This window comes from Littorina saxatilis, unplaced genomic scaffold (assembly GCF_037325665.1).
Source record: "Littorina saxatilis isolate snail1 unplaced genomic scaffold, US_GU_Lsax_2.0 scaffold_305, whole genome shotgun sequence".
Taxonomy (NCBI): domain Eukaryota; kingdom Metazoa; phylum Mollusca; class Gastropoda; order Littorinimorpha; family Littorinidae; genus Littorina; species Littorina saxatilis.
In genome coordinates, this window is record NW_027128038.1 from 19,158 (window position 1) to 30,000 (window position 10,843).

Below are 10,843 nucleotides of genomic sequence, written 5' to 3' on the forward strand. Positions count from 1 at the left end.
CGCACGCACACACACACACACACACACACACACACATACACGCACCCACGCACGCACAAACACACACACACACACACACACGCATGCTCAAGTACACACACTTGCTCATATTCTTTGCCACCAATACTCATTACATATATACAGTGCTGGGGTCACAGGGGTCACAGCATAACGATTTGTGTGTCTTGTTCTCGCAGATTGCGATATAAACAGTAAAAATCTGTACACAACTATCTCACAGATGCCTACGCGTACACATACCTTTATACAAAACTGTATGCGGTTTGTTAATTCGAATCTCCCGCCAAATTGTAATTAACACTTCCGTGATTACGTTCTGGGTCTGGAGGCTGTGTGCAGCATGCCAAAATGGGCCCAGATACCATCTTTTAAAAATTTCTTACGTAATCAAACACAATGTCTTGACGTCAGTACCAACAATTGAAAGAATTCTCCCTCTCGCCGAGACCAATTGACTTCCATGTAGGCTTTTGACGTGATAAGTTTACGTGCGGGACTTGATGTGAGCCTGGTGGAAGGCGACTGGGACATGCTTGTGTGTGTGTGTGTGTGTGTGTGTGTGTGTGTGTGTGTGTGTGTGTGTGTGTGTGTGTGTGTGTGTGTGTTTTTGTTCACCAAAGTTGCATCATAAGTTTCATCCTGAAACAGTAGGGATTTCATGCTTCGTGACTTCAAGGGGTGTACCAATATCAAACCCCCTGTCCTTAATGGCTCCGGCGTGAGGGCATTTTATAAAACAATGTCTCTCAGTTTTGCGTGATCTGAAAAAAAGATAAATAATATTTCAAGACACTGCCACATCTACCACCACAACAATACTAACACTATAATCAACAACAGCATTTAAAAAAAAAAGTAAAAGTGGCGAGACTACACTATATGGCTGATAGGATCAGATCCCCATCGGTTACTGGCCTTGATCAAGCGTGGACTAAATAGATGCGTCTTACAAGATTCAAGCTTTCATGTAGGCCTATAAATGTACGCCAGTGTACCGTGTAAAGACTTGAGTGTAACAATATAAGTTACCTTCCTTAGTGTGACAACCATCATGTAAACCAACACAGACCAGACCTAAGAGGCTTTTACAAGTGAGCAGACCATCCCTTAACGTTTACAAGGAACACAACAATCAACAGCCTATAGCTGGTTCCTGTGCATAATCGGACTTTTTGTGTGCGCAGGATTCATGTTTCAATTTGATATATGAGTCAGCTACCAAATTAATTCAGCATTCTGCATAGGAGGCAGCTGTTTAAGTTTTGTTCTTTGCCTTGAAGGATGCTCATGATACTGCATTTAAAAGCTTAGACATGATAAGTCAAGATGTACCGGACGGTTTACACGGGAAGAGGACCTCAATTTTAAAAGCAGGCAGAGTATGCTTCTTGCATAAACATGTTCCGCGTCTGCTATATAACTTACCTCGAACGCTTAATGCGAAGGTAAAGCACTGCAAGAAGTATGGACTGCACAGTATTTGCAGTAACTAGCCCCGCAATTAGTGGGATTCCGCCCAATGTTCCACTTTCACCTGGAATGAAAAGAAAAATGGCCTTCTACGAAAGTTCATGAAAACAATGCCAGGAAACAAGTCACAAATCCATAGGAATACTTTCACTGGTATCAAGGGGAATCTAGTACTATCTCTGCAACACATAGAAGCAGTTACAGAATCAGTGCGTTGTCTTACTTGTTTGAACGTTGCTTAATTAAAAAAGCAGACGAATTGGCGAGGGAGCAAATGTTGAGTTTTATTAAGTCTTTGCTGGCTGAATAATGAATAACAACGTTACTTACACTTTTTGTTTTCTTCTGCTGATCTCGGGGAACTTGCATAGCTTGTTTTAGTTGTTGAGACATGTTCATTAACTCCGGAGTCTGCAAAAGTAAAACACGAAGAAACATTTACATTAACGACATAGCCGAACCAACAACATATAAGTGCGCAAGAAATTTGCAGATGTTTGTGTGCGGGATGAGGGGGCGTATGTGTGTGTGCGTGGATGTGTGTGTGTGTGTGTGTGTGTGTGTGTGTGTGTGTGTGTGTGTGTGTGTGTGTCTGTGTGAGTGTGTGTGTGTGTGTGTGTGTGTGTGTGTGTTTGATGGTTTGTGTCGGAAGGGGGGGCGTATGTCACAGGTGTGTGTGTGTGTGTGTGTGTGTGTGTGTGTGTGTGTGAGTGTGTCTGTTTGTGCGCGTGCGTGGGTGTCCGCGCAGCTATGAATTAAGGAATAGGAAAGTGAATTGGAATACCTTGTGAGTAAGCCGCTTGTAAGTTGCTTCCCCTGCGCTTGCCACCTTATGATCTAGGCGACTTTACCCGGAGGGCCCCAAAGGGTTTAAAATCGTGATCGTGATTGGCGTGTTTTGACCTTTCTGTGACCGTGATTGCCGAAATTTCAACTTCTGTGATCGTGATGGGACTTTGCCCGTGATCCGTGATGACAAAAAAATCAAGTCTCGTGATCGTGATCGTCATTTGTTTTCATGATCGAGATGGGCATTATTGCAAAGCATTTTATTTTCAACGTACATTTTTCACAACTGTATCACTCTATGATCCTCTATTCGTCAAGGTGTTTGTGATCGTGAAAACAAAAAACAAGGTAACTGTGATCGTGAAAGCTAAAATTTCCCTTCCCGTGATCGTGATGATACCCTGCCTTTGGGGCCCTCTACCCGTTTAGGCCAAACTGGTGTTGGTGAAATCGAAAAAAGTGAACGGGCAACTTTCTAGTTGCATTATTTTCCTACTTCAACCCCGTCCCTCTACTGCCCATTATTATTATATGAAGTCTTATATCGCGCGCGTATCTCCAGACTCGGACTCAAGGCGCAGGGATCTATTCATGCCGGCCGTGTGAGATGGAATTTTTTTACACAATACATCACGCATTCACATCGACCAGCAGATCGCAGTCATTTCGGCGCATATCCTACTTTTCACGGCCTATTATTCCAAGTCACACGGGTATTTTGGTGGACATTCTTTTTATCTATGCCTATACAATTTTGCCAGAAAAGACCCTTTTGTCAATCGTGGGATCTTTAACGTGCACACCCCAATGTAGTGTACACGAAGGGACCTCGGTTTTTCGTCTCATCCGAAAGACTAGCACTTGAACCCACCACCTAGGTTAGGAAAGGGGGGAGAAAATTGCTAACGCCCTGACCCAGGGTCGAACTCGCAACCTCTCGCTTCCGAGCGCAAGTGCGTTACCACTCGGCCACCCAATCCCCATCCACCCAAAGGATCTCTTCACCTAGGTAAAGACAACCCATTTAAGATGTTTTTCTATCTTCATTTTCTAACTTTTTTAAAATTGTGTTTGTCCCCAGAGGTGCAGTTGAAATGTTGTGTCTCATTAATACATATATCTTTTTTGTCGTGTTTATTGCAATTTTTATTTTATTTTATTCATGTAACCCTAGGGGTTTTTGAAATAAATATTGACTTGACTTGACTTGACTTGGTAGCTGGACAGTTGACTGACAGTGTTTAAAGAGATGGGGGGGGGGGGGGGGGGGGGGGGGCTAGGGGAGCAGCGTGCGCGAGATTGTGTGTGTGTGTATGTGTGTGTGTAAGTGTGTGTGTGTGTGTATGTGTGTGTGTGCACGTGCGTTTGTGTGTGTGTGTGTGTGGGGGGGGGGGGGGGGTGGCGGGCGGGGGGTAGCGATGGTGGATGGGGTGAGGACTGGGAGTGGTTTTTTTGGTTTACTTTTTTTTTTCTTCTCAGCCAATGATAATAATCACGGCACATTACAACATGAACGGTGCAAAACATACAGGAAACAAAGAGTTTTCATCAGCTTACATCGTAAATAAAGGAAAATGAAATTGAAATATATATCTATAATCATATATGCAATAAAATTACAAAATACAAAATAGAGTCAACATCATTTTCCTTTAATCTCTCTTTGTTTGTTGCTTATTTTCTTTTTTTCCGCCTTTCTTTCTTTTGATTTGACTGTACATTTATGTGTTATTTTGAAGCGGTCGACACGAAAATATTCTCTGTTGTACAAGGCTATGTTATGTTAACTAATCGCTTCGGCTGATATTATATTAACTGTGCAATTGATGTAGCCAGGCATTCTCTCCCTCCCTCTCTCTCTCTCCCTCTCTCTCTCTCTCTCTCTCTCTCTCTCTCTCTCTCTCTCTCTCTCTCTTTACCCTATTTGTATAAAATATAATTAAAGATTATCAAGATAAGTGTTGAAGCTATCACTTGTTCGCCATGTTTTGCTATCTGAATGTGTATTGATTATAAGTTCAAGAACGTGTCCATAAGCAATCTGCTTGTTAACGTTCTCAATGTTGTTATTGTTTGAAACGTGTGTATGAGAATTTGAATAAACACGCTTAAACCAATGTTGATCGATAGTTGTCACATTAGGTACCAAAATTTGGAAATGTTTTGAATGGCCAGAAAATATGAGGGTTTAACTTAGCTGTCACATTCCGAGGTACAATCGAGGTGCGTGGGAACGCCGTAAGACATAGACAACACAATACAAAAAAAAAACCGAAGAAAAAACCCATAACAAACGAGGACGAATAAAATAATGTTAACAAGACTTTATAAACAAATAAGAGATAGAAGAGAAAGCTGGCTCCCCACGGACGCTCCTCCTAGTGCGTACCGGGACCCCCGCTTTCAATTTGTAGAGGGTCCATGGACCCGCGCTGCATAATTTCAATCAATGAGGCTTATATCGCGCGTATTCCGTGGGTACAGTTCTAAGCGCAGGGATTTATTTTTTTTAATTTTATTTTTATTTTTTTATTTTTTATTTTTTTTATGCAATTTATATCGCGCACATATTCAAGGCGCAGGGATTTATTTATGCCGTGTGAGATGGATTTTTTTTACACAATACATCACGCATTCACATCGGCCAGCAGATCGCAGCCATTTCGGCGCATATCCTACTTTTCACGGCCTATTATTCCAAGTCACACGGGTATTTTGGTGGACATTTTTATCTATGCCTATACAATTTTGCCAGGAAAGACCCTTTTGTCAATCGTGGGATCTTTAACGTGCACACCCCAATAATTTTAGAGGGTCCTCAGGGTTCCAAAGCCGAAAAGTGTACTTATAAAACATTCTGGTCAGACATAGTGTCCTGTAAAGTTTCTTTTTCATTGAAATATTCTAGGTTGACACGACAATCCAAAAACACACACACACACACACACACACACACACACACACACACACACACACACACACACACACACACACACACACACACACACACACACACACACACACACTTTCCAATTGACTTTCTGTGCTTTTATTTTCACGTTTTCTTTCTTTTTCAGTCAACACTATGTCAGAATAAGATTTCAAAATCCAAATACACGATGTAAATGTTCAAATATGAGTGATGCTTGCACGAGACGTATACAGTATAAAAACCGTTATGTACCTCAGGTTCGAAATAGCTGATTGCAGGCTGAAAATGGTATCTTACAGCACGCACAATTAAACTGAGAAATCGAGTCCGTCCCATGACCCGCTCTTTTAAAATTTCGTGCGTCCCGGGACCCCCTTGATACATTTCTAGTAGGCCTACGTGTTTTCGGTTTCTAGTGCGTATAGGACGCAGGGACGCGCGCTATGGGAAGCCCTGCCTAAACCTAGCATAAGAAAGTAAAGCCCCCAGAAAGAACTAACTGCGGAGAGCAAAGAAGACAAAATATAAACAAAAGTAGAAAACATAAGTGTAACTGTAATTTTAATCTTTACGTATTCTACAACATACCCTTCTGCACATACCGTAAACTACCTTGTATACGCCCAGTATCGAGTAAACGCCCACCCCCTACTTGTGGTCAAATTCTGCGCACAGGGTACAGTACCTAGTAATCGCCCACCCCCAAGTTTCGATCACTGGAGTAGACAAGGACAACAAGTCGCGTAAGGCGAAAATACAATATTTAGTCAAGTAGCTGTCGAACTCACAGAATGAAACTGAACGCAATGCCATTTTACTCGTAGCATCGTCAGGCCACCGCTCATGGCAAAGGCAGTGAAATTGACAAGAAGAGCGGGGTAGTAGTTGCGCTAAGAAGGATAGCACGCTTTTCTGTACCTCTCTTTGTTTTAACTTTCTGAGCGTGTTTTTAATCCAAACATATCATATCTATATGTTTTTGGAATCAGGAACCGACAAGGAATAAGATGAAAGTGTTTTTAAATTGATTTGGACAATTTAATTTTGATAATAATTTTTATATATTTAATTTTCAGAGCTTGTTTTTAATCCGAATATAACATATTTATATGTTTTTGGAATCAGCAAATGATGGAGAATAAGATAAACGTAAATTTGGATCGTTTTATAAATTTTTAATTTTTTTTACAATTTTCAGATTTTTAATGACCAAAGTCATTAATTAATTTTTAAGCCACCACGCTGAAATGCAATACCGAAGTCCGGGCTTCGTCGAAGATTACTTGACCAAAATTTGAACCAATTTGGTTGAAAAATGAGGGCGTGACAGTGCCGCCTCAACTTTCACGAAAAGCCGGATATGACGTCATCAAAGACATTTATCGAAAAAATGAAAAAAACGTTCGGGGATTTCATACCCAGGAACTCTCATGTCAAATTTCATAAAGATCGGTCCAGTAGTTTAGTCTGAATCGCTCTACACACACACACACACACACGCACACACGCACACACGCACACACGCACATACACCACGACCCTCGTTTCGATTCCCCCTCGATGTTAAAATATTTAGTCAAAACTTGACTAAATATAAAAAGAAGATTATTTAGTCTGCTGTTATTGTTGTTTTTCAACTGTTTCCCTTCCTTGGGAATGTTTCGCGGAGTGGATAGAAAGGGGATCCTAGAGCGGCTAGAAAATCGTGATACATTTTTGATGCATCGGACTGGGAGGGAAAAGAAGAAACGAAAGCTTCATCTTGGACGGGAAGGGATATCTGGAGGGGTTGATTTAGGTGTTCTTGGATTTCTTGACCAAGAACGTGTTGAGGGCAGTGTCGCCATGAGCAAAGATCTTTTGAAGTTATAAACTTGTTAACAGACAATAAAGCAACAAGATTATCTTCATGGTTTGCTTGCAGAATTCCTTGATGTGTGTGTGTGTGTGTGTGTGTGCCAGTGTATGTGTGTGTGTGTGCCAGTGTATGTGTGTGTGTGTGTGTGTGTCTGAGAGAGAGAGAGAGAGTGAGAGAAAGGAAAGTTTTGTGCAATAACGCATCCTTTGAACACTTCTATGCCAAATGACCAAAATATCGTTATTCTAGCAATGGAACCGCTTCTGAAAAGGGTATACATGTAGTACCTAGTAAACGCCCACCCCAAACTTTTGTGCAAAATTGGTGCATGGGGGGGGGGGGGAGCGTATGCAAGATAGTTTACGGTATATACCGTACGCTGTCCTAGTCTGCACTAATTCATACACAGCTCACACACAAGTCATTTAACAGAGATAATAAGGGTATTTATAGGGCGAAAATCCTAAAACAAGTTCTAAGCGCCTTACAATCTTAAATATGATCATCTTAATTTGCAAACCATTCAACCACGACTATAAACTAATTCACGTGCATCTCGTCACAAGCGTACTCTGACTCGGCACATTCATACCCAGTTCATTACTAACACTTGTGACATCACCCACCTTTCACAAAGACAAAGCTCGAATTATTGCGAGATCCGTTACAATTTACATGTATAAAGCTCTCAATAACTACCAAAACAAAGTGTACATTATCACCAAAAAACATGCATCAATCAAAACATTTTTGCTGCCTTGCCTTCTGATCAAGTTATTACTTCTGACGTTTTCGAATTTTCCTGTTTGGGCAGTCCTTTTTGATCGGTTTTGAGGACCTGCATAAGACACATTGACGACTAGATCTGTCTGGGTTGAACGCCTCCTCCTGACTCTTCACTGCTTGCTGTTTGGTCCTGTAAATCGGTTGAAGGGTTTTCGGATCTTATTGGCGTCCAGGAAGTTGTCTGCCAGTTCAACAAGATCTTTTATAGACTTTAGTTTCTATTGTCTGAGAAATGTTTGTCACCCAGAAGAAGCGGTTGTGACAAGCTGTTTCTTAATCATGAGGCTAACTAACCCTGCCCTTTTTAAAAACAAATTCTTCTAAATACTCTTCCTTCGACATCTCAAGAACATTTTCAGAAAAGACATTTGAATAATGCAGTTGAAAAATATAAACACAAAATAATTTCATTGCAGTCTTTTCACATAAATTATCAATTTTTTGTTAAACACACAGTTCAAACAATTTGTATAAAAATCAACTCATGAAAAATGCGTACACTGAGGTTCAAATGGTAATATTTTTACACAAGACAAAAACTATCGCTTGTGGTAAACAATGTTAAATATAAACAGCAGTTAACGTACTTAAGATATCTAAAAAAAAAGTCTATGTGTTATGTCAAAATTATAATAATGATATCTATTACATTCTTTGGAAAAGAAAAACACGACACGGGAACACAAAGAAATACGAATGTGAATTAGATGCCCTGAGAGAAAGCCGCCTGTGAGTTGTTTCCCCTGCGCCAGCCGTCTAATGGGTCAGGCAACTTTACCCGTCTACGCCAAACAGGTGTTGTTGACACGGGGTAAAGTAAACGGATAACGTTCAGGTCATGTTATTTCCTTACTCCAACAATCCATCCCTCCCACCCCAAGTTATCTCCTCATCTAGAGTCCCCATGGCCCAGAAAAAAACCCATTATCATTTTCTTCACTCTTAAATTTTTCTGTCTCCAAAGATACGGTTGAAAAGTTGATTGGTGCAGTAGGTGCTATGGTCAATGTTCCAGAGGAAATATAGCAGGACAGTTAAAGGATATAGAGTTTAAGAGATATTTTGTGTTTCTTGGCGTGCGTTCGTGAGTGGATGGATGGGAAGGGGATTTTGAGCGTGTTTTCTCTTTACTGTATTTTTGCCTTCTCTGTTAATCTTCACCTTGCTTCCTGGGCCTACCTAAAGTGTCTGTATCTCTGAAACAATTGAGAGTTTTTGATTAAGACTTCATGTAATCCTTAAACACTTTAGGACCCTCCCTTAGACCACTTTCCGAAGGTTTATCTGAGTAAACAAACAAATAAACAATGACGTAATTTGAATTGGGCAGTCGGATGATGTGGGTCGTGGAATTAAAGAAGGATTTTACGATGTTTATCCCTATTCGGATGGCGGGGGTCGTGTACGATCCATACTTTTTACGTTGAATCCTTCTTTGAAAGTATGGGTCGTACAAGACCCACATCATCCAGACTGTGTAGTCCAAGCATGATCCGGTGAATGTTAATGATAATAATCACAGCACATTTACATGGTGATTCCCCTGCAGCATGACGCGGTGCAAGACATTCAGAAAATAAGAGCTATTATCAAACCAAGTCGTAAGCAGAGAAGAGGAACATTATAAGATGTTTGATGGGTTGTTGACAGACCAGCTTTTTTGTCGGTCCGAGGGGGAGCATATCGTCTTTTGTTTCATATTTATTGACCAAGGCCGAAGGCCGCGGTCAATAAATATGAAACAAAAGTCGATATGCCCCCCGAGGACCGACAAAAAAGCTGGTCTGGCAACAAACCATCAAACATCGTTTTTGTCATCATTTTGGTGGTACAACATTAAGTGCAAAATCAACACAGGGAGCCATGGTTTGAAACGCGAGTTCTGTTATCATAATGCATGTTCGGGGCCCCAGCACGTTGTTCAAAGCTGGCGTGCGAAAGCAACTTACTGTGTGTGATTTGAGTTTATAATGTTGAGACAAGTATGTCAGGTTTGAGGATGCGAAGTTCTGTAGGTTCCGACTACAGAGTGGTGTGTGAAACCAACAGTAAGCGCCTTTGAGACGATAGTGCCCACATGTTGCATTCGAGCGATGGGATTGTCGTATTTCAAACGAGGTGATTTGCTTTCACAGTCAGCGTTGACCATCTCACAACAGATCTGTTATGTGGATTATTGTGCGACGTTCGAGTCGGGGGCAAGGAATCGCAGGAAGCAAAGATGAGTCTTTTTCCATTGTCACCTTTCTTTCCGGTTGTTGGTGCATATAATATTGTGCGGACAAAATGATGCGACGGCGAGTGTTTTTTGCCTCCAAGATTTTGTGGTGTGGGTATTGTTTTGCTCGTTTCATACCCACACCAAAACCTGAAACACACCCCACCCCACCCTCCCCCTCCATCACAATCCGTCCATGAACACAAACACTGACACACACAAATTAATGATCAAGTTACCCCCCCCCCCAACCCTTCACTTGCACACCTGCAACGCAGACGATCATATTATTGATTAAATATTCATGTAGGTCAGTGTTGGGTTTTTTGTTCTTGTTTGTGTTATTGCAGAATCGGTTTTCTCTTATTGCTACACGTGTCTCTTCATTACATTTCACCATCGCCCTACCACCCTCGGTATTCCACCCCTCGGTTTTCAGTGGTAAATATTAGTAATCGAATATTGAAGCTACGTTGAGTCAAAGGTCACAGAAGATTTGCATCGTGCAGCACTGCACGAATTGGGTCAAAGGACACAAACGATTTGCGTCGTGCCGCGAAGGAAAGATAATCGCGATCTTGTTTCTCATTGCCTCTCTGTTTTTCATTAGACTTGTCATTCTGCTTGCTCGGCTTTGTCAGATGTCTTCATTTCTTGTTGCTATGTTCTTTGCTTTTTTATTATTATTTTTTTATTTGCGCTTAGTTTATCGATACAACGTCTTGTGCACGGGTCAAAATGTGTGTGTCAGGGGTCAATTGGTTTGACT

The 10,843-nt window shown here is 41.2% G+C and overlaps 1 long non-coding RNA gene across 2 annotated transcripts in view; it reads right to left on the bottom strand.

The window, feature by feature from the left end:
• Positions 1 to 322: 322 nt before the first annotated feature.
• The window catches only part of LOC138956409 (uncharacterized), a 16,559-nt gene continuing 6,038 nt past the window's right edge, over positions 323 to 10,843 (bottom strand). For both annotated transcript variants that reach the window (XR_011452645.1, XR_011452644.1), the window contains exons 2-4: positions 1,822 to 1,902; positions 1,447 to 1,555; positions 323 to 782 (exon numbers count right to left, since the gene is read on the bottom strand). This is a non-coding gene — a long non-coding RNA (uncharacterized lncRNA). The remainder of the gene's footprint in view (positions 783 to 1,446; positions 1,556 to 1,821; positions 1,903 to 10,843) is intronic.